The sequence below is a fragment of the Lithobates pipiens genome, unplaced genomic scaffold (genome assembly GCF_037356315.1).
Source record: "Lithobates pipiens isolate NorthernLeopardFrog02 unplaced genomic scaffold, aLitPip1_a1.2 Scaffold_13, whole genome shotgun sequence".
NCBI classification, from domain to species: domain Eukaryota; kingdom Metazoa; phylum Chordata; class Amphibia; order Anura; family Ranidae; genus Lithobates; species Lithobates pipiens.
The window spans coordinates 14,489,417-14,517,040 of NW_027507718.1; the positions used below are offsets into that span (position 1 = coordinate 14,489,417).

Here is a 27,624-nt window from a genome sequence, read left to right on the forward strand (position 1 = left end):
TAGGTGGCACTTATGGGCACTAATAGGTCGCATTTATGGGTGGCAATGGTAGGCAGTGGCACTGAAAATAATGCAGCACTAAAATCAAATCAAATATTGAGCTGTACACTGCAACGCCCATCTTGATACACTCTGCACTCGGCCTCAGTAAGCCTAGTCAGAATGCAACAGTGGACATCTTGTTACACCCAGCCCATATGGGCTTCCTGTTCAGGTTGTTGTCAAAACGGAAGTAATAGTTAATCTCCTCAGCGGGAGCAGATTTAAAACTTACCCCTACTTCTAAAGACAAAACTTTTTTGAGCTTAGGATAGAGTGAAGAGGAATTAGAATATCTGTCAGGATTTTGTTTCTGTCTCTGTCCTCACTGGGAAGAGTTACCTCCTCTAATTGTCCTGTTTACCATTATCACAGAGAGTGAAGGACAATCCCAAATTTTGGGTTGAAACTGGAACAGTAATAGAAGGGAAATCATCCAAATGGCACACTAGTTCTGGTGTCCATGGTGACAACCATGGATTCCCCCACTTTGGAGAGATTTTCTCTCGCTTTCTGTTTTGTCTACAGGACAGGAAGTGAAGGAAAATCTCTCTTTGAAGAAGTCTTTCCATATTTGAAGATTAAATCTGCTTTCCTCTAGACCTAAAGAGTGCCCCCTTGTCCTCTGTGATGACCTTAAAGTGAATAACTCAACATTAATACAAAGATAGAAAAAAAAAAATCTGTCAGGGGTTAGAACCCTCCCTTACTCTAGTTCTGCTTAAAAACAAGGAACCCTTGGATAGCCATAGAAGAGGAAAGATTAACAAACTCACTGCGTCCAATGTTGTGTATTGCAGTCCAAGTAATTCCAGTCATGTTGTTATTAAGCCAGTAAAAACATGACTCATTTCTTTTTAATATGCTTTTATTGAAGCATGAGCAATTTACAAATGTACGAGGCACAAGGTAATGGTGCTATTAGTCTGCCACCTGCTCATCATCTTTTCACTTTCAAACATTTGTTTTATATGTTAGATCTTTGATGCTTTTGATGCTCCTGTCAAAATGTTATTTTGTGCAAATTGTTTCGACTGGAGAAACGCCTAATAATACAGGGCAACCAAGCTATTCTTGCAAATATTTTATTTCAAATTCATATGCGTAACAGTGAAGCAGAGATAGAGGATGTGTATGTATATTTTCTATTTTTTTTAAGATGGGGATAACTCCAAGGAGCCTATTAAGAAAAATTGGAAAAAAATGTTAATAGGTTACTATGAGTAACAACTTTATTTAGGTTTATTTTTAAACCTAAATAGAGTTGTTGCTCATAGTAACCTATTAAAAATGTTCTCCAATATTTTTTTTTCAGAGAACAGAAATGAAATCTGATTGTTTATTATTGGCAATAGTCTTCTTTTTATTCCCTGTTGTTTTCTTTAACTGTTATAAATAGGCCCAAAGTGCTGATGCCAACCCACCATGTGCTTTATGGAGCAACGTCACACTTATTTTTCTATTGGGCACTATATAGAGGTACACAAATATAGCACATGGGTAGTCTAGAACTTCACAAAAAGTAATCTTGTTCATCATTGTGCATTGTTCACTGGAACCGTTCAGAAAATAAATGATATCTATTAAAACAAATATATACAAATTAATTATTTGCATCACGTAAGCCTAGTACACATGGGCTGAATGGCAGGCGACATTAAATAGAAACCGGCCGACATGTGTGTTGACCCGTGTGTACTGCAGCCAGTCCGACAGAAGCCGGCCGGACGGCACGAGGTATGACTGGAAAATAGGTCTACCGACCAGCTCCAGGGGATAAGAAAAAAGATGCAATACTTACCTTACTCTTCGCTCTGGCTTGTTGGCAGTTCCTTAATATCCTCACGTACAATGCAGAGCTGTTGTCTCTGCATTGTCTTTGATTATGTCACCATACAGCTGGCAGTCAGAGCGCCCTATAAAAGGGGCTTCGGGAGACTGAATGTACAGATGGAGGGAGCATGCCAGTTTTTCACAGGCGATTTGTGGGGGCAATGACTGGTGTTGGCGCTTCAATCATCAAGGCACCATGGTTGATATGGTGTCAAGATGATTGAAGCTCATTATTTCTATTATTACATTGTAATATAAAATTAAACACTTCAACTCACCATAATGCAGAATAAGTGGGAGCCCTGAACGTGTCACTTGCCATGTCACCTGCCACCAGATACAGCTTGTCATTTGCCACATCACCTGCCACCAGATGCGGATTGTCACGTCAAATAAAACATTAAAAAAATGAATAAAAATCTGCAATAAAACTGTAAAACAATCAATCATAGATCTGTGGTCAATCCGTTTTGTTTTATATACACAGTCTATGTAACTATATGCATGGATGGTGAGAAGGCATTAAAAGTCCAGAGCAAGCAGGGCTGCCATCATATTAGAACAAAAACCATGTTCCAGGGAGCTGCAAAAAAAAACAAGGAGAGAGGCGCCTCTGGGTGCAGACGTTTGTAACAAGCTTTAATACGCGTAAATTAGTCAAACTCACATTTCAGCAGAAAGTGATAGGCATAAAAGTATAGACACGGTTATGTCAAGGTGGCGATCCTGAGTCCTGGGCCTTGTAGTTACTCTGTCAAAACAGTATGATCAGAGAGGTGTCCGCCGTTAAGATGGTTATGCCGGTTCCGGAAGACAAACTCGAGATGAGGCGTGGGGCGCAGGAAACAGCAGGCTGCAGCGGATGACATCACCAGTAGTGGAAGCATTTCTTGAGTAGGCGCACTGCGGTGTACTGGCAAGCCGCACTCCTTTATCAACAGATCTCAATTCCTCACGCCTCATCTCGAGTTTGTCTTCCGGAACCGGCATAACCAACTTAATGGCGGACACCTCTCTGTCATATCATCACAACTACTTTGAGCATCCATGTGAGTTATACCTTGTTTTTTTTTCAGGACAAATTTGGCTTTTTATTTGATGGTAAATGGTAATGGATAAGGAAAACTGGGTCAAAATAGTAAAATAAACCTTTTTATTGAAATGTAACTGCATATTTTTGCTACTACCATAACCTACCACCAAAGAACAAACCAAACGAAATTCTCCTGCTCCTGTCGATTGCAGTGATACCACATATGTGTATGTTAGTTGTTGTTTGTACCTGTACTACAGCCCAGAAACAATAGTGCGCATTTTGCTTTTTTTTTATCCTGCCTAAAACACTGACACGGATACTAATTTAACCACTTGACCACTGGGCACTTAAACGCCCTTAATAACCAGACCAATTTTCAGCTTTCGGTGCTCTCACATTTTGAATGAAAATTACTCAGTCATGCAACACTGTACCTGTATGAAATTTTTGTCTTTTTTTCACACAAATTGAGCTTTCTTTTGGTGATATTTAATCACCACTGTTGTTTTTTTGTGCTATAAAAGAAAAAAGACAGAAAAATGAATTTTTCTTCGTTTCTGTTATAAAATTTAGCAGATTAGTCATTTTTATTCATAAATTTTGGCCAAAATGTATACTACTGCATATCTTTGGTAAAAATAAGTACAAATTGGTGGATATTATTTGGTCTTTGTGAAAGTTAGAGTCCACAAGCTATGGTGCCAATATCTGAAAATTGATCACACCTGCCTGAAGTACTGACGGCCTATATCAATTCTTGAGACCCTAACATGCCAGAAAAGTACAAATACCCCCCAAATTACCCCTTTTTGGAAAGAAGACATTCCAAGGTATTTAGTAAGAGGCATGATGAGTTTTTTGAAGTTTTCTTTTTTCCCACAATTCTTTGCAAAATCAAGATTTTTTTTTTTCCTTTTTTTTTTTCACAAAATTGTCATATTATCAGGTTATTTCTCACACACAGCATATGCATACCCCAAATTACACCTCAAAACACATTCTGCTATTACTCCCGAGTATGGCGATACCACATGTGTGAGACTTTTACACAGTGTGGCCACATACAGAGGCCCAACATGCAGGGAGCGCCATCAGGAGTTTCTCTAGCACCCAGATCAATTCTGACATTTCTCTCCTACATGTAAGAATCATAATTTATTTGCTAGAAAATTACATAGAAAATTACATAGAACCCCAAAACATTATATATGTTTTTTTAGCAAAGACCCTAGAGAATACAATGGTGGTTGTTGCAACTTTTTATCTCGCATGGTATTTGCGCAGCAATTTTTCAAACGCTTTTTTTGGGAAAAAAACAGTTTTGTGCTTTAAAAAAAAACAGTAATGTTAGCCCAATATTTTTACATAATGTGAAAGATGAAGTTACACCGAGTAAATAGATACCTACCATGCCACTCTTCAAAATTGCACACGCTCATGGAATGGCGCCAAACGTTGCTACTTAAAAATCCCCATAGGCGACGTTTTACATTTTTTTACTGGTTACATGTTTTGAGTTACAGAGGAGGTCTAGGGTTAGAATTATCTCTCTCGCTCTAACGTTCGCAGTGATACCTCACATGTGTGGTTTGAACACCGTTTTCATATGTGGGCGGGACTTATGTATGCGTTCGCTTCTGCATGCGAGCTCATGGGGACAGGGGCGCTTTACTTTTTTTTTTTTTTTATTGTTCATTTTACTTTATTTATTTTAGTTTGACATTTTTTTACCCAAAAATAAATTTTTTGATCACTTTTATTCCTATTACAAGGAATGTAAACATCCCTTGTAATAGGAATATGGCATGACAGGTCCTCTTTACAGTGAGATATGGGGTCAATAAGACTGCAGTCAGCGGCACATTGTGAGGGGCATATCTCCTAAACTGTACAGGTTTAGGAGATATTTTTTTTACCTACAGGTAAGCCTTATTATAGGCTTACCTGTAGGTAAAAGTTGTAAAAAAGACTATACAACCACTTTAAGGCTTACCTGTAGGTCCAAGAAATATCTCCTAAACCTACACGGAGATATTTACAAATCTACACTGAGATATTTACAAAAAGACAGGCACCTCATGCGCCATAGAGAGCGGCGCGCAGGCGCACTGAGTATGCCGCTGCTAACGGTGATATGCCGTTAGTGGCTGCTCGCGTGCACATGACGTCATCGCTGTTCCGGTGCTGTGAGTGGCCGAAGCAGCGATACCCAGAAGAAGATGGACGCTCCGTGCTACAGGGGACAGCAGTGACATCACTGGCTCCTGTGTCAGGTAAGTGACACGTAATGGAATACTATGCGATGCATAGTAGCCCATTATGCTTTACTTTTGCAGGGAGACAAAGAGGAAGTAAACCCAACAGGGTTTACTTCCTCTTTAAAGGAGCTGCAGGAATATCTGACAAGTACTGGCTGTGTTGTACATGTGACAGCAATCTCCTGTATTCTTCATATGTCTGGGCTATGGGGTAGAATGGCGAGACAAAAGCATTTTCTTATGAAGAAAAACATCCAATCCCAGCTAAATGTGCAAAAACACATCTGAAGTCTCCCAAAAGCATGTGGGGAAAATGTGTTATGGTCTGATGAAACCAAGGTTGAACATTTTGGCCATAATTTCAAAAGATATGTTTGGTGCAAAAACAACACTTCACATCAACAAAAGAACACCATACTCACAGTGAAGCATGGTGGTGGCAGCATCATGCTTTGGGGCTGGGGTTGGAACAGGGGCCTTAGTCAAGGTGACGGGAATTATGAACAGTTCCAAATACCAGTCAATATTTTCACAAAACCTTCAGGCTTCTACTAGAAAGCTGAACATGAAGAGGAACTTCAGCTTTCAGCATGACAACGACCCAAAGCTTACATCCAAACCAACAAAGGAATGGCTTCACCAGAAGAAGATTGATGTTTTGCTATGGCCCAGCCACATCCCAGACCTGAATTCAATTTAAAATCTGTGAGCTGATCTGAAGAGGGCTGTGCCCAGGAGATGCCCTCACATTCTGACAGATTTGGAGAGATTTTGCAAAGAAGAGTGGACAAATATTGTCAAGTTAAGATGTGCCATGCTGATAAACTCATACCCAAAAAAGACTGAGTGCTTTAATAAAATTAAAAGGTGCTTCAACAAAGTAATAGTTTAAGGGCATTCACACTTATGCGACCATATTATTTTATTTTTTTGTTTTTACTTCCCTCCACCTAAAAGATTTCAGTTACATAGTTACATAGTAGGTGAGGTGAGGTTGAAAAAAAGACACAAGTTCATCAACCTGTATGTGTGATTATATGTCAGTATTACATTGTATATCCCTGTATGTTGCGGTCGTTCAGGTGCTTATCTAATAGTTTCTTGAAACTATCGATGCTCCTCGCTGAGACCACCTCCTGTGGAAGGGAAATCCACATCCTTGCTGCTCGTACAGTAAAGAACCCTCCAAATAGTTTAAGGTTAAACCTCTTTTCTTCTAATTTTAATGAGTGGCCACGAGTCTTGTTAAACTCCCTTCTGTGAAAAAGTTTTATCCCTATTGTGGGGTCACCAGTATGGTATTTGTAAATTGAAATCATATCCCCTCTCAAGCGTCTCTTCTCCAGAGAGAATAAGTTCAGTGCGCGCAACCTTTCCTCATAACTAATATCCTCCAGACCCTTTATTAGCTTTGTTGCCCTTCTTTGTACTCGCTCCATTTCCAGCACATCTTTCCTGAGGACTGGTGCCCAGAACTGGACAGCATACTCCAGGTGCGGCCAGACCAGAGTCTTGTAGAGCGGGAGAATTATAATTTCCTTTTTAATGCATGCCAGTTGTCTGTTTGCTTTGTTAGCAGCAGCTTTGCATTGCATGCCATTGCTTGCAATGCCAGTTGTTGTTTAACTGAATCGTACAGTTCCTAGGTGACATTAAAGGTGGAAAGAGTTCTGAAATGATTTATCTTTGCCTAATTTTTTTACATCACAGAAACTTGACCTTTTAACAGGGGTGTGTAGACTTTATATCCACTATATATATATATATATATATATATATATATATATATATAGATAGATAGATAGATAGATAGATTTTTTTTTTTTAGGACACACAATTGCTAACTCTACTACTACAGTGATATTTTCCACAATGATTTACAACGTATTTCTTGCACCTTTTAAAACTCATTAACAGACGAGTTTTAGTTTGTAATGGTGCCACTATTACAACTGTTACTTGCTATGCTTGTAGTTGTAACCTGCCCAGCAACAAATCTGAAGAATTTGTAAACCTGCATCTAGATGCAGCACCGGCGTAGTGTCACATTTTGCTCCCCATCGTAGAATGGTCCGGAAGTGACGTTGTGGCCAGAAATTTCGCACTGCACATGCGTGATGCGTTCCAAATACTTTCGCCATGTGTTCCAAAGGATTTGCGACAATGCAGACCAGTGAAACCGCCAGATAATGTCACAGAAGTGAGGGGAGGTAATCCCCTCCCCTAGCCACGGTTACTCGATCTCTCTCTCCTCCACTCTGTCTAAAGTTAACATCACGATTACCTCCGCTCACTTCCGTGACATTATCTGACGTATTCACTGGTCTGCATTGTCGCAAATCCTTTGGAACGCATGGCGCAAGTGTTTGGAACGCATCGCGCATGCGCAGTGCAAAACTTCTGGCCGCAACGTCACTTCCGGAGCATTCTACGATGGGGAGCAAAATATGACACTACACGGATGGAACGCACCACGCATGCGCAGTGCAAAATTTCTGGCCGCAACGTCACTTCCGGAGCATTCTACGATGGGGAGCAAAATATGACACTAAACCGCCACTTATAATTGTATTGAAACCCTCCATGTTTTATATTGCCTTTTACAGCTGGCTTTCCTCGCTGTGTTTTTTATTTATTTATTTTTATAAGCAACAATTTTTATTTGTTTTTCAACATACATTGACTTGCACAGCACTCTGTAGTACAGAAAAGGATGAGGAATTTATTTAACAGAGGAAATGGTGAAATGATATAAAATGTCTGCTATGTGTTATACTAAACACACTGTCACCTTGCTGAAAATACAATGGAAAGAAGTAGCAGCTACTTTTCTACTAAAAGCAGACCACTGATTGTGACTGCCAATTAGCTACATAGTTAAATACCAGATGGGGGGTATCAAATTCACAAGTAAAACAGCATTTCTATGCTTTCAAAACCCCAGGTTTAAAATGAAACTATTATGTTTTATTTTAGTTTTTTTTTCTAAATGAGAACTCCAGCCTAGCTTCATAAAGCTTCATAAGCTCCCCTTTGATAGTGAATCTACTGACTGCATAAAGGCAAGGCTCTTCTGAGTCACCCCACCTTCCCTTTCCCAGTGTGAGCCTTCAACCCTTTTCTGCAACTTAAATGGAAAAAGTTGTAGACTGTAATGCTCAGCCTGTGCCTGGTGCCCAGGGTATCCAGCACACACCCAATGGTCCTCCGGAATACTGGAGGGGTCTTCATCAATTTGCTTTTACAATATGTAGGAGAAAAGGGGTGCTGCTCTTAGAAATAAACCAAATCTTTTTATGCTGCCCATGCATGCGCCTCTAACCATCTTCACCATTAGGCAGTTTTAAAACACTTTATCCCATCATGGAAGCATGTCTCCCTGCTGCGTGATGTGCAGTACCCATTTCATTACTCTCAATAGCTGAGAAATTAATAGAACAATAAATAGCAGAAAAAGCAAAAAGATAAACCACAGGCAGGAGGTCACTGTATTGCTTGATTAACATGCACCCTGAAATGCTTTAAAACTGAACTCAAGGGGTGATATACTTTGCATACTTACACTGGGCCAGCTTGTTACATTGCAAGTATGCATATCTCATACCTGATAGAAGCTGTAAATCACTGTAGTAGCCTGAGCCACTACATAGATGCCTGCAGTGTTCTAGGTGCTGGGCATGCTGCAGAGATTGTAGATGGTAGATCATGGCAATCTCTGAATGGCGAGTGGCCCCCTGTGATTAGTATGCAGAATGGCAGCCACTCAGGACAGCACTCAGAAGATTGCGGTCATCGCTGTAGTAGCTTGGGCCACTACAGTTCCACAGAGGCTGATCAGACATCACACATGCATATTCTACCAAGCTCACTCAAAGCAAGTATGCAAAATATATCATCCCTTGAGTTCAGTTTGAAGTTTTTTAACTGTGTAAACACACACACACATCCTTTGTGTTACAAACAGACATTTAACATATCACAAATGATTACCAGAGCACTATGGCTTAGCTGAAGAGACAGCAATGCAACTGCTCAGGGTGTTTTTTTCTAACTGAACTTTGGACTTGGAATTTACTAGGAGATAAATACCGCATGATAAAAAAAACTCATGAGGTATTTCTTTCAAAAGTAGTCAATTTACTAAAACATATGCATTATTTCCCATTTTGCCATTTACCGTTATTTATGTTTTGCCATATTTATCACTATTATTTTTGGCTTTTTTTCACAATCCTTTTTTTTTTTTTTTCACATGCGTACACTGCACCAGATGAAGGTAGTTCTGTAAATGAATACACATAGAAATATTATGAAACTGAAAAAAATTCTAGTGTGCTTTCATTCACGGAATGATCTCCCTCTGGTGAAATGTTACAATGTATTTTCATTCCTGAGCTCAGGGCAGAGCATTTCCAAGCCTGGCTGCAACCATTTTAACTGTGGGCAGCTGAAGCTGCTGTCTGTTCGCTTCCTGGATTTACACAGACACAGAGGCACACCTCCAGCTCTGCAGCCCTGCAGCTCTCATTGGACCTCTTGGGACTCCGCCCCCCTTCCTGGCAAACTCTCAGGCGTGTGAGAGAGAGAGAGAGCTGTACATGATGTCATAAGCCTAGGCTAATTACCAGACAAGGAAGAGGGCAGTATAGGGTATTTACTGGCAGACACTTTTTTTTACTATCCAAAGCTAAAACGACAAGGGCAGAAGATTTAATAGATGAAAAGTTGAAAAAACTACTGAAAGAGGAAGTAAACCCTTCCAAACAACTTGGACCTATAGGTAAGCCTAGATTAAGGCTTACCTGTAGGTCCAAGCAATATCTCCTAAACTTATATGGTTTAGGAGATATTTGCCCGAAAATGGGCACCGCTGTCTACGGCGCATGCGCCGTAGACAGCGGCGCGCAGGCGCACTAAATGCGGCAAATCCAAGAATGGATTTGCCAAATTTGTCGACTCCCGTGCGCATGCGCGGGAGTGACGTCATCGCGGCTTCGCCGTATGACAGCGGCGGAGCTGCGAGGCGCGACTCCCGTGCGCATGCGCGGGAGTGACGTCATCGCGGTTGCGCCGCTGTGATTCGTCGGAGCTGCGAGACGCCACAAGCAACATGGATGCGGCGGACTACAGGGGACAGCGGCGACTTCGCTGGCTCCTGTGTCAGGTAAGTGACACATAATGAGCTACTATGCGATGCATAGTAGTCCATTATGCTTTACCTTTGCAGGGAAAAAAAGAGGAAGTAAACCCATCAGGGTTTACTTCCTCTTGAAGGTCTGCTTTAAAGAGTAATCTCATTTGTTTTGCAGTATTTACGTCGCATTTGATATTTTACTTTGATTAAATAAATCTCTTATCATGTCATGTGATATTTACGAAAAAATTGTCATGTGACCTTCATATCACATACGGAATCCTTTGGTCAATAGACCCCTAAGTCTTGCTATAACCGATTAATCACTCATCTGACTGAGTTCTCAGTTTAACCACACACCGACCGGCGCACGCCGATATACGTCGACATAATGACATGGACAGGCAAATGGGGGTACAGGTACGTCCCTTTAAATTTGCTGCCATGCCATCGCGTGCTAGATGCCAGCGGGCACCGGTTGGGACCTCCGTGAGTCCGATCACGGGCCCTGCAGACTCAATCGCCACGGGGATACCCACAAACGTCTCACGGGGAGGAAGAATGGGGAGATGCTAATGTAAACAAGCATCTCCCCGTTCTGCCTAATGAAAGTGTCACTGATCTGTGCTCCCTGTGATCAGAGCAGAGATCAGTGATGTGTCACACGTAGCCACGCCCCCCCCCCCACAGTTAGAAACATTCCCCAGGGCTCACTTAACCCCTACACTGCCACCTAGTGGTTAACCCCTTCACCGCCCATGTCATTTACACAGGAATCAGTGCATTTGTATAGCACTGATTGCTGTTTAAATGACAATGGTCCCAAAAATGTGTCAAAAATGTCCGATGTGTCCACCATAATGTTGCAGTCATAAAACTATCCCCTATATTGTAAACACTATAACTTTTGTGCAAACCAATCAATAATCGTTTATAGCGATTTTTTTTTTACCAAAAATATGTAGAAGAATACGTATCAGCCTAAACTGAGGAAAAAAATTGTATTTTTATATATTGTTGGGGGATATTTACTATAGCAAAATGTAAAAAAGAATGCATTTTTTTTTTCAAAATTATCGCTTTTTTTTGTTTGTAGCGCAAAAAATTTAAAACGCAGGGGTGATCAAATACCACCAAAAGAAAGCTCTATTTGTGGGAAAAAAATATGTCAATTTTGTTTGGGAGACACGTCGCACGACCACGCAATTGTCAGTTAAAGCTACGCAGTGCTGAATCGGAAAAAGTGGTCTGGTCTTTGGCCTGCAAAATGGTCTGGGGCTTAAGTGGTTAAGCTTTAGCTATTGAGCTCTATAAACATCAAGCATTTTACAATACTGTGGATAGGGGAAACTGTAAAGAATTTAAAAACAAAACCTAGAGATTAAGCCTGGGACTGGGACAGGGGCTCCTGGAGGGGACTAGGGGCCCGTCAATGGGTTGCGCCTAAAATTGTGTTGTCTAGTTCTTGGGTGTAATTCCCAGCTATATCTCCTTGTTCTTGTGTTCCGCGGCAAGGAAGCACTTTTTGGCGGTCCGTCACATTCATATACAATATTTCTTTTTTACCTTACTAAAAATTAGAAACATTTATTTGATAAAAAAAAGTTTATTTTTGCCCACAAAAAAATAAAAACAAATAAAGCAAATTTCACATGATTAGATGATTATAGATAGATTAGAGAAGTAAGCAAAACTTAATCTCATTCACAAAATCGGAAAATTCACATGCAAAATGATCAGCCTATTTGCCTTTAGTAAATTGCGCTAATTGGGTTCATGTATGGTTACAGTGTTATTGCAAATATAAAGTCTTTAGAGAGGAACTAAACTGTTAATGTACTGTATATTGATTTCAAAGGCAGCGCTGATTCAGCTTCTTTACAAATTTGTCTACTTTTCAGAATGTTAGCAGACTTGAAAAATGTACACTAAATTACCTTTTAAACTAGGTAGCTAAAATAATTCTGGCTGTGGCAGTGTTGCACCGGTATCAGTGGTGATACTAAGATTTTTCACAAGTACTTGTACTCATCCAAATGCTGCAAACCTAAACCAATATCTTCAGACTCAGTCCACAAATTTAAGGAGCTGGTTTGCAGTGTGATCTTAAAACCTGGTCCAATGTGATTTTGTTCAGCGCTTCAGGTTGCTTTTCCAAGAATCGTAGGGTATGAGATTAGAAATTGCACCTGAACTGGACTGAAATCGCACAGGACTCTTTAAAATGATTGGCATATCCCTGGTGGTCTAGGGTGGCATACCTGGTGGTCCAGTGTGGTGGCCATCCCTGGTGGTCCTGGGCGGGCATCTGGGGGGAGGGCTGCACTGATAAACAATCAGCACAGACCCCCCTGTCAAGAGAGCAGCCGATCGGCTCACCTCTACTCTGTCAGACACAAGTGAAGAAAAGCTGATCAATGGCTTTTCCTGTTTACATCGTGATTAGCCGTGACTGAACATAGCTGATCACATGGTAAAGAGGTGCTTTACCGAGATCGGTGTAGCGGTGTGTCAGACTGACATACCGCACCATCGATCGCTATGATGCACGCCCCCACGGGCGCACGGCAGCTGTTATTCTGCTGGATGTCGTATGACACCCAGTCGGGATAACTGAACCACCGCCCGGCCGTCATTCTGCTATAGGCCAGGGGGAAAGTGTTTAAAGTGGTTCTAAAGGCAGAAGGTCTTTTACCTTAATGCATTCTCCTTCTGCATGCAGCCCCCCCCCCGTGCCCCTTATATATACCTGAGCCTGATTTCCATCCAGGACTGTGCACAAGAACAGCGGTTCTCTCCACTCTGCCTCTCTCTCCTCACTGGACAGTGAGGTAGCGTGGGGCGGGGCCAAGCCACACTCCATTGAATTGAGCCTACATTAGTGCCCCCAAGGCAAGCCGCTTCTTATGGGAGTACTCAGCAGGAGGAGGAGCCTAGAAGAAGAGGATTGGGGCTGCTCTGTGCAAAACAATTGAATAGAGCAGCTAAGTATAACATGTTTGTTTGTTTTACAAGTTAAGGTTTTCAATCGCTTTAGCTTTATTTAATGGGGTTAAGTATCTGTTAACAAACTATGAAATGTATTTTTAAATTCAACTATTGTAAATAGGTAAATTTGTTTTTAAATTAGCTTCTTAGATTTCCTGCACATTCGCACTCACAGTGGGAGAAGGAGGCCCAGTACTCTTTGCCAAGTACTGTAGCCTTTCAGACTCTGCTGCTTGCATGTTCTCACGAAACATCATAAAACAAGGAGAGAGAGAGATGACTACATCAGTTTTTGCTGACCATTTACAAGAAGGAAGATGAGCAAGTTGTATTTCTAAACAGCAGTAGAAAAGAAGTTAGGGCCAGGGCCAGCGCAACCATAAGGCCACTAATGTAGCCGCCTAAGGGCGCCAGGATGGGGGGTGGGGGGGCAGTAAAATCGGAATCCCCAGCCACTTGCTAGGAATTCAGATTTTTAACAGCTGCGGACATGTGCTTTTAACACACGTCTGGCTGCTATAGCGACCTGGAATGTGTGTACTTTTCTAAAGCCGGCTTTTAATGTGGAAGTGATGCATGTGGCTGTGGAGCCACTGATCACTTCCAAAAACTGCCGAGATGTTCTATGCCCTCCGCAAGACCCCCCCACCATGTTTACTTGGCTCCACTGTCCTACCTGCGAGCCTGGTGCGGTTATGGCGGGTGTCGCTTGGGAGGGTGCCAGGAGCTGAGCCTCCTTCCTGTGCACACACCAGGAAGTGATGTGTAGACAAACGACACAAAAGAGCAGCGCTCTTAACAGAGGAGACTTCCGACAAATCTGAAGTGGAGTGTTTCCGCCGGGTGCACAGGCTTAAAGGATCTCCATCCGTTGTATTCAGAAGAAAAGGTAGCAACTCCAGAATCCAGAAAAACAAATATTTAAGGCTACATATAGGTGGTGCTGCTGTTTTTATCCACCTATATGTAGCCATAAAGATTATTCGTTTTAATGGATTCTGGAGTTTCCAGTGTTCTGTCAAATTCTCCAAAACGATCAGAAACTCCAGCTACTTAACTTCCGGTTTCTTTAAACCATCAGTAATTGGAGATTTGACGAATTGCACGATAGTATGAGCGGAGATTGTTACTCCGCAACGAAGTAATTAACCACAGGACCTGTGTGATTAATATGTGTTCGGGTTTAAAGGGATGAGGTGGCCACCCCCAACGCAGCATGGGGCGGCAAAGTGCATCTTCGCCTAAGTAGACAAAAATCCTTGCACCAGCCCTGGTTAGGACATTCACCTGGCTGTACAGTCTTGCAAAGCTGCAAATCCTAAGAATGGCTGGATACAGTTAGTCCTGGGGGGGCAGTGAAAAGCTCTAACTTATGTATTTTAGCCACTGTTTGCCTGGAATTCCAAAAGAGACGGTATCACTTTAAGAATATTGAAAGCTTTTAGCAGAAATGAAGTGCAGGTACCCAGAAGTGCACATACCTCCTCTTTGTCTGAATGCAGCTCCGTTCTAATCAAGCATTTCCATGTAACGATACAGCTTGCCCACCCTCACACAATCAACTGGCATTCTATGATGGGCAGCGGCACTGACCGGAATGAATGAAAATCAGAAAAGTTTCAGCACAACAGTCAGCAAATCCAAACAGCCCAGTGTTCAGGATCAGGATATTGAAAGCTGCTGCACATAAAATTTAGAAAAAAAAAGAAACATATTTTCTTTGCACACACTGGATAATTGAAATTAATCTTCACACAATTTATTGTGTGAACATTATCAAATCTTTTAATCAAATCAGCCTAAATTCCTCTGAGGAACCTGGGAAATATTGTGTGAAATATTGTAATCAATGCGCACAACCAACGTGACTGAGAACACATTAAGGGAATCATGGAGACCTCATTAACGTCTTAACCATTCACATGGGCACCACAAATGTACTGTTTGCAATATATTTATCTCTTATGATAATCAGCTCCATCTAGTGACAAAAATGCTGTAATTAAAAAAATAAAAATAATCAAAAGAAAAAAATAACACATTATGGCCACTAAATTGAGCTGATAATCAAAGGAGGTCATTACTTTAGAAACAATACAGCAAACTTTTATGGTGCCCATGTGACTGGCTAAAACATCCGTACAGGGAATGTTTAATACATTGACCCCAAAGTCTATGACCTTGACAAAAAGTATTAAAACGATTTAAACTATTAAAACTGTTCCAGCGCAGTCCTAGTGCACGACAACACAAAACGCCTTGTCTCTAGTGTGGCTAGTTCACATCACTGTACTTTTTTTAAGAGCACATCCAATGCAGTCCTACTGCACCTTATGATTACTGTCACAGCCATGAAATGGCTGGTGTCACAACTGATCACATGTACAGAACCATGATAACTGCAGATCAAACAGAGTCTAATGCCCTGTACACACGGTCGGACTTTCCGACGGAAAATGTGCGATCGGATCATGTTGTCGGAAAGTCCGATTGTGTGTGGGCTCCTGACTTTTTCCGTCGGAATTTCCAACACACAAAGTTTTAGAGCAGGCTCTAAAATTTTCCGACAACAAAATCCGATCGTTTAAATTCCAATCGTTTGTAGACAATTCCGATGGACAAAGTGCCACGCATGCTCAGAATAAATTACGAGACAAAAGCTATTGGCTACTGCCCTCTTTAAAGTCCCGTCGTACATGTTGTACGTCACCGCGCTCTGAACGATCGGATTTTCCGACAACTTTGTGCGACCGTGGGTATGCAAGACAAGTTTGGGCCAAAATCCGTTGGAAAAAATCCAACTGATTTTGTCGTTAAAATGTCCGACCGCGTGTACAGGGCATTAGGGCTCATGTACGCCTATTAAAAATGGCAGCGCTGCTGTCAGGAAAAACCAGCATTAAAAACGCACATTTAGCAGAGTTTTTGAATAGTGTTTATGAGCGTTTATGAGCTTTTTTTGACGTTTTCAGTAAAAACACTCCTTAATATGTAAAAAAGCCTAAAAACACCAAATGCATTTTCGTTTTTACAGCCAAACAGCCTCTGCTCCTGGACATACCAGCAGTATATTTTTTTTTTTTACTGCCCCTAAACGCTTATGCCTCCAAACTCCTCTTAAAGCGGAGCTTCAGTCATTTTTTCAACTTTTAATCTATTAAATCTTCTGCCCTTGTTGTTTTAACTTTGGATAATAAAACATTTTTTTTCTGCCAGTAAATACCTTATACAGCCCACTTCCTGTTTCTTGTCTGGTTATTAGCCTAGGCTTATGACATCATGCACAGCGCTCTCTCTCTCACTTTCGTGAGCCTTTTCCAAGAAGGGAGGGGGAATGAGTCATAAGAGGGCCAATGAGAGCTGTGGGCTGCAGAACTGGAGGTGTGTCTCTGTGTGTCTGTTTAAATCCAGGAATTAAATCCCCAGGTGTCAATAGCCAGCAGCGTAAATCCTGTTTTATCTGATTTTTTAAGGTCAAATTGTTCCACTTTCAAGTTGCCTAACCTGGAGTAAGTACATTGCAACTTGCAACTGCTAGCTGTTTCTCCGATCAACCTTGGTTGCTGACTCTGTATGTCCTTAGTTTGCTTGAACTCCAACTGCCCTTGGTATATTCCTTGACTTTATATTTGTCTAGTTTTGGCTCTCAGGGCTAGATACATTTGGCAATGACTTTTGACTATGCTTCTTTATGTGACAATGTTTTCATATGACCTGTTTCTAGATGAAAACTTGCCCAAAGACTGGTACAGCTAGTCATACCATTCCTAAGCCTCATACACACGATCGGCTTTTCCGACGGGAATTGTGTGATGACAGGCTGTTGCCTGAAAATCCGACCGTTTGTGCGCTCCATCGGACAGTTGTTGTCGGATTTTCCATGGACAAATGTTGGATGGCAGGCTTTAAAATTTTCTGCGTACAAACATCTGTTGTCGGATTTTCCGATCGTGTGTACACAAGTCCGTCGGACGAAAGTCCAAAGTACAAACACGCATGCTCGGAAGCAAGGATGAGCCAGAAGTGGTCAGTCTTGTAAACTAGCATTCGTAATGGAGAATTAACATTTATGACGTGGCAAATTATGAAATCTCCAAATGCAGCGCACAATTCTCTTCTTCTTTAATGGGATAATAATGAAGGTGCTTTGCTGGTGATACTGCTGAAGTTATTGCAAACAAATTTTCAAAGGCTTTTTTTTTCTAGTGATTTCAAGAACAATATTATTATGCTTGTTATTTTTTTGGGTGCAAGTTACCACAACACCATCATCCCGTAGTTTTTAAGATCAAAGATATAACTATGTTGGTGTCCCTTATTAATTTTACATTGTATTTTTTTTTAAATATAACTGCCTACTCCCAAACTGTCATTTGATGTAAAACACATAGCCAAGTATTATTCTCCACAATTTTTTTATTGTGCATTAAAAAAAGAAAACAAATAAAATTTGACATGCTATCTGCTAATAGAACTTAACCAAAACCTGCATTCTATGCATCCAAAAATATAGAAAATATTCCAAATCAAATCAATATTCAACCAAAAAATAAAATAAAAGCTTCATGCATGTGTCCTGCTTCTTCATATAGGGGGTCAACAATACCAAGAGTTGGTGAAAGCTGGGGTCCGTCATCCGGAGATAATTCTGAAAAACATTATTCTCCTGGAGCTCCCGCAGCAAAGGCATATGACATAATTGGTCACGATTAATAAAGCAACCAATTTTTGGTCCAAGAAAACCTATTCCTCCTATTCCTGGAATGGACTGGGGTAAAGCAATAACTCCAAGGCCAATAATAAATAACACGTTATCTCCTTCAATTCCGCAACATGTCTGATTGACGATCAGCCATTCAGAAACTAACTGAAAATTGCAAACTGAAAAGCATGAAATGAAAACGTGCGAAATGAAAAGCACGAAATGAAAAGCGCAAATCAATACTCACCAAACTACTAACACTAAATTAAAGAGCTAAAAAAACACGTAGTGCGTCACTACTTTAGTGTTGCCATTTGTAAGCAAGACAAGTTCCTAGCCAACGCCCTTCGGACAAAAGTCTGAGGTTATGTCTGCGGAAAAATCGGATCACGTGTACGAGGCTTTAGAGTCTTGCTTTGTGAGTACCCAGCACTAATGAGGCCCCATACACTATTAGATATTCTAGTTTTTTGTCTTCAGATTTAGCAAAACCATGTAGTGCAAGGGCCTGCATGATTGCCTACAAACTGAAACTCTCATGCTGCGTATACACGATCTGAATTTTGGTCGGAAAAAGCTCTGATGGTTTTTCGGACGGAATTCCGACTGGATTTTGCTCAAGCTGTCTTGCATACACACAGTCACACCAAATTCTGACTGTCAAGAACGCGGTGACATACAACACGTACGACGGGACTAGAAAAAGGAAGTTCCGATCAATCATAGAGCATACGTGTACGCGCCATTAGACCCCATACACATTCGATTTTCTGCAGATTTTTGGCTTCAGATTTACCAAAACCATATAATATGAGGTCAAACCTGAAGAGTTTCAATTGGTAGGCAATCAGGCAGGCCCTTGCACTACATGGTTTTGGTAAATATGAAGACAAAAATCTGCAGAAAATCTAATAGTGTGTATGGGGTCTAAGATATCTAGTGAAAACCAAATACTTCCAGAGCTTGCTACTCGACCAGAGCCTATTTCCAACCTGCTTGCAACCATCCTATCCATGTGTGTAAGAATCCTGATTCAAACTCCTTGCAATAATTGGGTCTGTGTAGGGAATTGGTGAAGCAATGAAGCATTCATTTTCGGAACAACCATGAACGGCAACTCTAAAGGCCCGTACACACGTTTGGATTTTCGGATGTCAATTATATTACAATGACCGATCATTCGAAAATCTTACCGTTAGTATGATGCTTTCAACAGCCGATTTCACTTTTTCGTCAGACAAAAGCTGGATGTGCAGACTATAAAATTTTTGTTGGATGTGAACGCAAAGTCTGATTTTTGTTTCACATTAGTATTGTTTTCATACAAAAAAATCGTGAGAGCAAGACTACGCATGCTCAAACAAAAGAATACATACAAAACTATTCAACACATTACACATTACGTCATGAAAATTCTCATATTGTTAGTAACCTCCTCACTTTCGACATGAGACTAACATTCCACAAAAATCTGATGTTCGTTCGTCTGAAAATCGAAGCGTGTGTACGAGGCTTAACACTGTCCTTGTTATCAATACAGTGGGGTTGATTTACTAAGAGCCCTTTCACACTGGGGCGCTGTTTCAGGGCGCTTTGCAGGCGCTATTTTTAGCGCTGTAGCGCCTGCAAAGCTCCCTGAAACAGCCACTCCTGTCTCTCCAATGTGAAAGCCCGAGGGCTTTCACACTGGAGTGGTGCGATGGCAGGATGCTAAAAAAAAGTCCTGCTAGCAGCATCTTTGGAGCGATGAAGGAGCGGTGTGTATACCGCTCCTCCACTGCTCCTACCATCAAAATCAGTGGGCAGTGTGGCTATACTGCCAGCAGCGCTTTTCAGGTCGTTTTAACCCTTTTGCGGCTGGTTTTAACCCTTTTCTTGGTCGCTAGCGGGGGTAAAAGCGCCCGCTAGTGGCCGAATAGCGAAACAAAATTGATGGTAAATTGACGCTAAAAATAGTGCCCCTTTACCGCCCCAGTGTGAAAGGGGCCTAACACTGAAGAGTGCAAACTGTGGTGCAGCTGAGCATAGTAGCCAATCAGCTTCTAACTTCAGCTTGTTCTATTAAGCTTTGACAATAAAATCTGGAAGCTGATTGGTTTCTGTGCAGAGCTGCACCAGATTTTGCACTCTCCAGTTTTAGTAAAATAAATCCAGTGAATGTATCTTGAACCTGTATTTAACTTTAAGTAATTGAAAAACCCAAATGTTAGAAAATGTCAGCGAATGTTGTCTAATGAGATAGGGTAATCTACTGTTTTATAAATAGAAGGATTTTTTCTGTAGCCTGGTTAAAAAAACAGCAATTGTCCAAGTCATCATTTACTCCTTTATGTATATATCTCCCACTGAGCATGAAGATGGGAGACACTGATATATAGATTTCACACGTCTTATACTGTACATGGCCCACTTTTATTATAGCATATGTATAGGTATTAATATTCGGAGGAAAAATTTTTTTTTCTGTTAGTACTGTGGCTCCACCTGTAGATCTAAAAGCAACATTTCTATCCCCTAGATCTAGACCATTTGTCGGTATATTTACAAACCAGCAAATTCAATATGCACAATATAGTCTTTGTATTTTTGATCATTTTTAGAGCACTGACATTTATATTGTTTTAGCTGGTGTCATTAAATGGTGATTAGGTTAAGCCTTGCATTTTCTAATTCATTACAAAAGCTCCCGTGCATTGCCTAGGAGTAGCAGTGTTTGATAGCTGGCTGGTTGGATTAGGGATTAAGATAGGGAAGGAAAGTGATTGTTTTATTTGATAAGCCATTGCTCTCCTGCTTTTTATTAAATTAGGTGAAGCATCTCCTTTTGAAAAAGCAAATAAATAAATAAGGAAATATATTGGTCTACATTCATGTTAGTGTTCTATTTTAGAAAAGTAAGGACTTGTTAATATGCACTAAGCAAATTTTTTTGGGGGTTTTAAAACCGTGAAAGCAGCACTTCTCTGCTTATTTTTTTTATCCGTATTCACTATATCTCTTCACTTCTTTAGAATTCCACATTAATCTGATATCCCTTCACTGCTCCATTGATGAGACATACACTTTAGTTGCATAGGCTTCTAACTTTTCTCTGATGCTGTTTCAATCTAAGCACAAATTTACAAACTATACAATACACGCTATACACAATACACACTATACAATTTTCTTTTTCTTTTTTTTCTTTTAGATTTACCAACACCATATAATATGAGGTCAAATCTAAACACAATCAATTTGTATGCAATCAGGATCTAAAGGAAATCAAACAACAAAAACTGTATACAGGAGTACCCCACTTTTAAGTACACAATGGGGTTTATTTACTAAAGCTTGAAAGTGCGAAATCAGGCTCACTTCTGCATAGAAACCAATGAGCTTCCAGGTTTTATTACCAAAGTGTAATTGAAAATTGGGGTTAGAAGCTCATTGGTTTCTATGCAGAAGTGAGCCTGATTTCGCACTTTCCAGCTTTAGTAAATAAACCCCATTGTGTACTTAAAAGTGAGGTATGCCTGTAGTGTGTATCCAGCTTTACAGACAGAAGGGCTAGCGCTAGTACGCCGTGAGGGTAACTCAAGTACAAATGTGAATTAGCCATCACGTGCACAATTAATGCACCAGCTCGCCTAGCTGAGAACAGCTTTGTAATTGTTCTGTGTTTTGAATCCCCTTGATTCCTGTTTGCCATTGCAGAGTAATGTGAATTTTCTTGGAGAGGGTGATTAGCGATACAATGGCTCATTCTGTTGATATCCAGCTTTGTATTGGTAATGCTTCCAGTTTGGCAGTACTGTCCAGGTAATAGAAGGTCAAATCTGAACTAGCTTCCAAGTACTAACAGGGAAGCTTCCTCCATAGAGGAACAATATATGGATGTTTTAAATGTATTTAATATTTTAGCTGGTATTTACTCATATATTTATGTATTTAATTTGGGTCGTATCATCTTAATTATAACAAAAAGAAAAATTGAGTACTGTTCGTGATACTTTTTTATTTGCACTAACATCCACATTTTCAACATAAGCTTTCAGGGTTCGTCCTCTTCTTCAAGATCCAAGCATTACTCATAAACAGCTGTGAATACCTTAAAGTATACCTAAAGGCCCCTTTCACACAGGCTTTCTGATCAGGACCACCTGTCAGTTTTTCAGGCGGACCTGATCGGAGCCTCCATTCACTCCTATAGAGCAGCGGATGTATGTGCTGACATGTCTGCTGACACCCGCTGCTATCCAATCCTGTTCGGGAGATCCAGACGGATGGTTACCCTATTTTCCAACTGTCTGGTCGGATCAGATGAAAATGGACAGGCAATCTGTTTTCATTCGATCTCCCCATAGAAGAAAGTGGGACTCTGACAGGTCGGTCTCTGTCTTCTGCCTGCTCAGCGGGAATCAGCGAAGTAGAGCAGAGTTCACCGGGCAGACTACCCATGTAAAAGGACCCTTAGTTTTGGATAGAGTGGCGAGTGATTAGAACACCCGTCAGTTTTTATTGCTGTCTGTGCTCCTGTTAACCTCCCTGGTGGTATGATTATTTCAGATTTTAGGTGCTGAAAGCGGTACAATTATTTTGCATGGAAATTTGGCATTTTATATTGTAGTCCTGTAATTCTTAGGAATAACTCACTTAAATCTGTCCAAACATCTAGCAGACATCCCGGGTATGATAACGTTTGAAAAATGAAATCATAAATTATAATATAATAAATAACTATAAATAATTATATCAAATAATATAACAATAATAATAATGATTCAATAATGTAATCAAATCAAAAACACTGAAATTTGCTCAGTTGCAGATTTGTCGCTGTCATTACTTTTCAGTATTTAATGACGCATCTCCCCACAAATTGCTATCGCTTAATTCTGCGAGTGATTCCAATTTATTATTGCTGTTTTCTAGCTGGTCTAAAACCATTTTTGATGTAAAGTGACAGTTTTGGTTGCTATGGACAATCTCCAGTTTCCAGGCATAAAGAACAGTTTTTATTATATAAAACTGCATGCAAGACACTGGGCAGAACACTAGGGACAAAGGGGATGTGAAATAATTACATAAGGCACTGTAATCTGTAAGATTACATTATACTGTATGTATACTGTGTGTTTTACTTTTTGAATTTGGCGCCGTTCTCCATCCCCATGTGTCGCAACGCTCGCAGGGAACGGAGCCTGGCTCTGTGATAGATCGAGCGGAGGACAAGCCGCTCGCACAGCGGGGGGAGATCGCTGATAAGGTAAGTATACTCATCCTGGATCCTGTGATGCGATCCCGAGTCTGACTCAGGGTTATCGCTAATGGTGCTGAATTTTCAGCCAGACTCGGGAATACCGCCAGGGGGGTTAACTGACAATTGCACGGCCGTGCGACGTGGCTCCCAAAAAAGGTTGACGTCCTTTTTTCCCACAAATAGAGCTTTCTTTTGGTGGTATTTGATCACCCCTGCGGTTTTTATTTTTTTGCGCTATAAACAAAAAAAGAGCGCCAATTTTGAAAAAAACACAATATTTTTTACTCTTTGCTATAATAAATATCCCCCATTTCCTCAGTTTAGGCCGATACATATTCTTCTACATATTTTTGGTAAAAAAAAAATCAACAATAAGTGATTATTGATTGGTTTACGCAAAAGTTATAGCATTTACAAAATAGGGGATAGTTTTATGGCATTTTTATTAATAATTTTTTTTTTTAAATGGCGGCGTTCAGTGATTTTTATCATGACTGCGACATTATGGCGGACACATCGGACATTTTTGACACATTTTTGGGACCATTGTCATTTATACAGCAATCAGTGCTATACAAATGCACTCATTCCTGTGTAAATGACACTGACAGTGAAGGGGTTAACCACTAGGTGGCAGTGTGGGGGTTAAGTGTGTCCTAGGAGCGTGTTTCTAACTGGGGGGCATGGCTGTATATGACACGTCACTGATCTCTGCTCCGATCACAGGGAGCAGAGATCAGTGACACTGTCACTAGGCAGAACGGGGAGATGCTTGTTTACATTAGCATCTCCCCATTCTTCCTCCCTGTGAGGCAATTGCGGGTATCCCCGTGGCGATTGAGTCCGCAGGACCTGCGACCCAACTCATGGAGCTTGCTGCACGCCTGCTGGCCGCCTCTTAAAGGGCAACGTACAGGTATGTGATTCTGCCTGTACGAGCCCTTCTGCCGACGTATATCGTAGTGAGGCAATGAAACAGTGAAGCAGTTAAACAAAAAAATAAAAAACAATTGTACATTTCTTGGTATGAAATGTGTTTTATTTGGGTTCTTCCTCCTATAAGAATGCTCTTACCTATAGGTCAACAGAACTACTGTATCTGGTTAGCACAGCTGTCAAACGTACAATGCTTTCAAAACCAAGGTCACGTGTTCTTTTTTTGTATCTTGGATGAATGGACTGTCGTCCTCTCATTTAAATAAAATCTCAAGAACTAGGGAGGATGGCCATACTGACCTTTTGGAAATGGTTGTTGCATTGCTACCTCTGGCTCCAACACTCCGAGTCATAGGGGTAGACTGTGCACTTTGCAAAGTGCAGTTGCACTCTGCGAGTGCGGTTGCTCCAAAGCTTAGTAAATGAGGTAAAGCTTCACTTACAAGGATTACCCAATCATGTGCAAGGAAATTAAAAAATCATAAACAATTTTTGCTTGCACATGATTGAATGATGGCAGTCAGCAGAGTTTTTGCACATTTATTAAGCTCTGCAGCAACTGCACTTGCAGAATCCCACTGCCCTTTGCAAAGCACACAGTCTATTTGCCTATTGTAAATCAACCTCATTGCATCAAAAAATAAGCAATTGAAGCTCAAAGCCTTAATCTAAAGACTCGTTAATTCCAGATTAGCGATTAGGAAAGCAGTGAGAGGATCAGAATGACAGCCAAACACCTATTCAGCGGAAAAGTCCCCCTATGGCATGGCATGTTTCTCTACATACAATGTTATCTTGAAATATTACTGCTTCTTTCACAGTGGCGTTAAGGTGCAGATTTATGTGTCTTAGGCCGCGTACACACGCGGGGACTGTTCGCTCAACTTTGTCCGCTGAACAGTGTTTCGGCGGACAGTCCGCTCATGTGTGGGCTTTCAGCGGACAGTTTCAGCGGACAGTCTGACGAACAAAGTTTTTCGGAAATTCCGAAAAACTGTCCGCTGAAACTTGGTTTGAGCGGACAGTCCGCCCGTGTGTAGGCTTGTTCGTCAAACTAAGTCTCGCGCATGCTCAGAAAGAATTTACACGCCGAAGGTTGCATTGCAGTGTATAGGATGTCGTTTTCTAGTCCCGTCGTACGTGCCGTTCACGTCATCGCGCACGGTTTCAGCGGACTGTTCGTTCGTCGTGTGTGGGCAAGTCCGTCCATGCTAATTTTGAGCGGACTGTCCGCTGAAACTGTTTGACGGACAAAGTTGAGCGAACAGTCCCCGCGTGTGTACGCGGCCTTACGGGTTTAGACTCCCAATCCTTCTTATACACACGGACATGTTTCTAGTCTAAATTGTGCCCTTGTGCTTCCTGAGATGAACTGCGCGAGTCTCAGAGCTTAGATGAATCTCTCCATTGTTTGGAAAATTGGGTAAAATTAGGGATGCACCGATACCAGTTTTTTAAGACCGAGTACGAATACCGATACTTTTTCTCAAGTATTCACCCATACCAATTACCAATTTATAGCCCTGGTTCACATATATGCAAATTGGATGCATTTCGAACCGCATCTGATTCCCATCACATGTGAACCAAACCAGTTTTCTATAGAGCCAGTTCACATATGTGCGGGCCAGCCGCAGTGTGATTTTAAAGTATGATTTTCAGTCCGGTTCAGGTAAGTTTTCCAGTGTCACACACTTTACAAATTCGCACCTGAACCACTGAACGAAACCGCACCGGACTCTCATTACAAATCATACTAAAACTGGCCCTGCACATATTACCCTGGTCAGACTGCGGACTTGAAGGTATCGGTATTAGTATCAACGCATTTGAACGATTACAAGCTTTGGCACCGGTATCGGTATCAGTGCAAAGCTCGTTAAAATGATTGCGTGTATCATTCTATTTAAGTAAAGAGATAATTATCACTTGAAAAATATATAAACTAAATATACAAAATGATGGTGTGACAAAAAAATGGAATCAGTGACGTGAAAAAATTGCAGCTGCTATACACAAAGTGCTAATCACTTGAAAACCATAAAACATATAAATACAGCGCTCGCAAACATACTAAATAAAAAAAAATATATATGTGAAAAATATATAAGATGAACCAACATAAAGTCCAAAACAAATAACTGAAGGTGCTCCAATCCAAAGTGAATGAATGAAAACTTCAGGTGCACAACACCCACTTAAGAGTCCCCACTCACCAGATCCAAATGACCCCCAGCTTTTCATTCTGAAGGGTCAGTTAAGGCTTGGTATGGATGTATTTAGGATGGTGTGTGGAAAGCCAGTTCAGCAGATATGTGGTTCCTCAATGAAGAGTTTGAGCCAGATAGACACGTACCCATCAGTAAAAAAGGAACTAATAGTTTGGTACCATCAAGAAATTGATTTATTTAAACAAAAGATGGGTACTTACAAAAAAGAGGGTTTAGACAAGCATTAAGCATGGAACAGATCGAATGAACCCATCGTTGGTAGCGCGCGTTCCAAACGTCCGGAACTGACGTCAGTATTCCCGGAAACAGCGTCAACGTTTTGCCCTCCCACAGGGACTGGACAGAGTGGTGCCAACTGAGCTAGCCACTGATCAAACGATGGATGGTTCACGTAGAACCATCTGAAATTCACTCAGTGTATGTCCAGCTGTACTATGCAGTAGGATAAGATTGTCATTTTCAGCAATAAGTTTCATTAAAATCCAGCACATTTATCTAATTATCATAATGATTATTATTGGTGCTTGCCAAAATGAAAGTCCCATTTTATTGAGAGTTTTTGATTCTATGGATACAGAGGATGCTGGCACCCACAATTTAACAGGGATTGGGGGCTTCACTGATCCACAAACTTAATACAATTAACACATTCTCCCCAGATTTTCTCAAGGTTAATAGGACATCCTTGGGCCTATTAAGATATCCTATAAAGGGGCAAAACAATAACTAGTCATGTCCAGACATTAATGTCTACAGCTCAGTGGATGTCCAATTTAGCACGAATTGCTTTCTAGGCATAAAAGAGAAGTAAACCTAAGAAAAGAAAAAAAATTATAGAAATAGAAGTAATAAGTTCCCGATTGCCAAAGAAACCTAAATTGCATAATTGTGGACAACATGCATCCCCATACACTGGGTATGACAAAATTCTGCAATGTAAAATCAGTGATATGTGAGTAGAAGGGTTTATATTTGTCAAATATCTTCAGCAATTCATGACATATAGGTGTGTTTCTTTTACCCATTATAAACAGATGAGTAGGGGTGAAGTACTTTGATGTATAAACGTATCTCCTGCAGACAGGACTGTGCTGAAGTATGAGCCCGGAAATTCCTGCCAGCTGTGTATAAATATGTTGGGAATATACCTATCACACTGGTCCCTAAGGCTGGTAAACCTGGATGGTTTACACTGCATAAGAGCATCATACATTCTTGTAGTTGA

At 40.8% G+C, this 27,624-nt stretch overlaps 1 protein-coding gene across 2 annotated transcripts in view; it reads left to right on the forward strand.

Annotated features, from left to right (window-relative positions):
- Window positions 1-27,624, forward strand: part of FRMD3 (FERM domain containing 3) — a 300,454-nt gene that overhangs the window by 203,193 nt on the left and 69,637 nt on the right. The window lies entirely within an intron of this gene.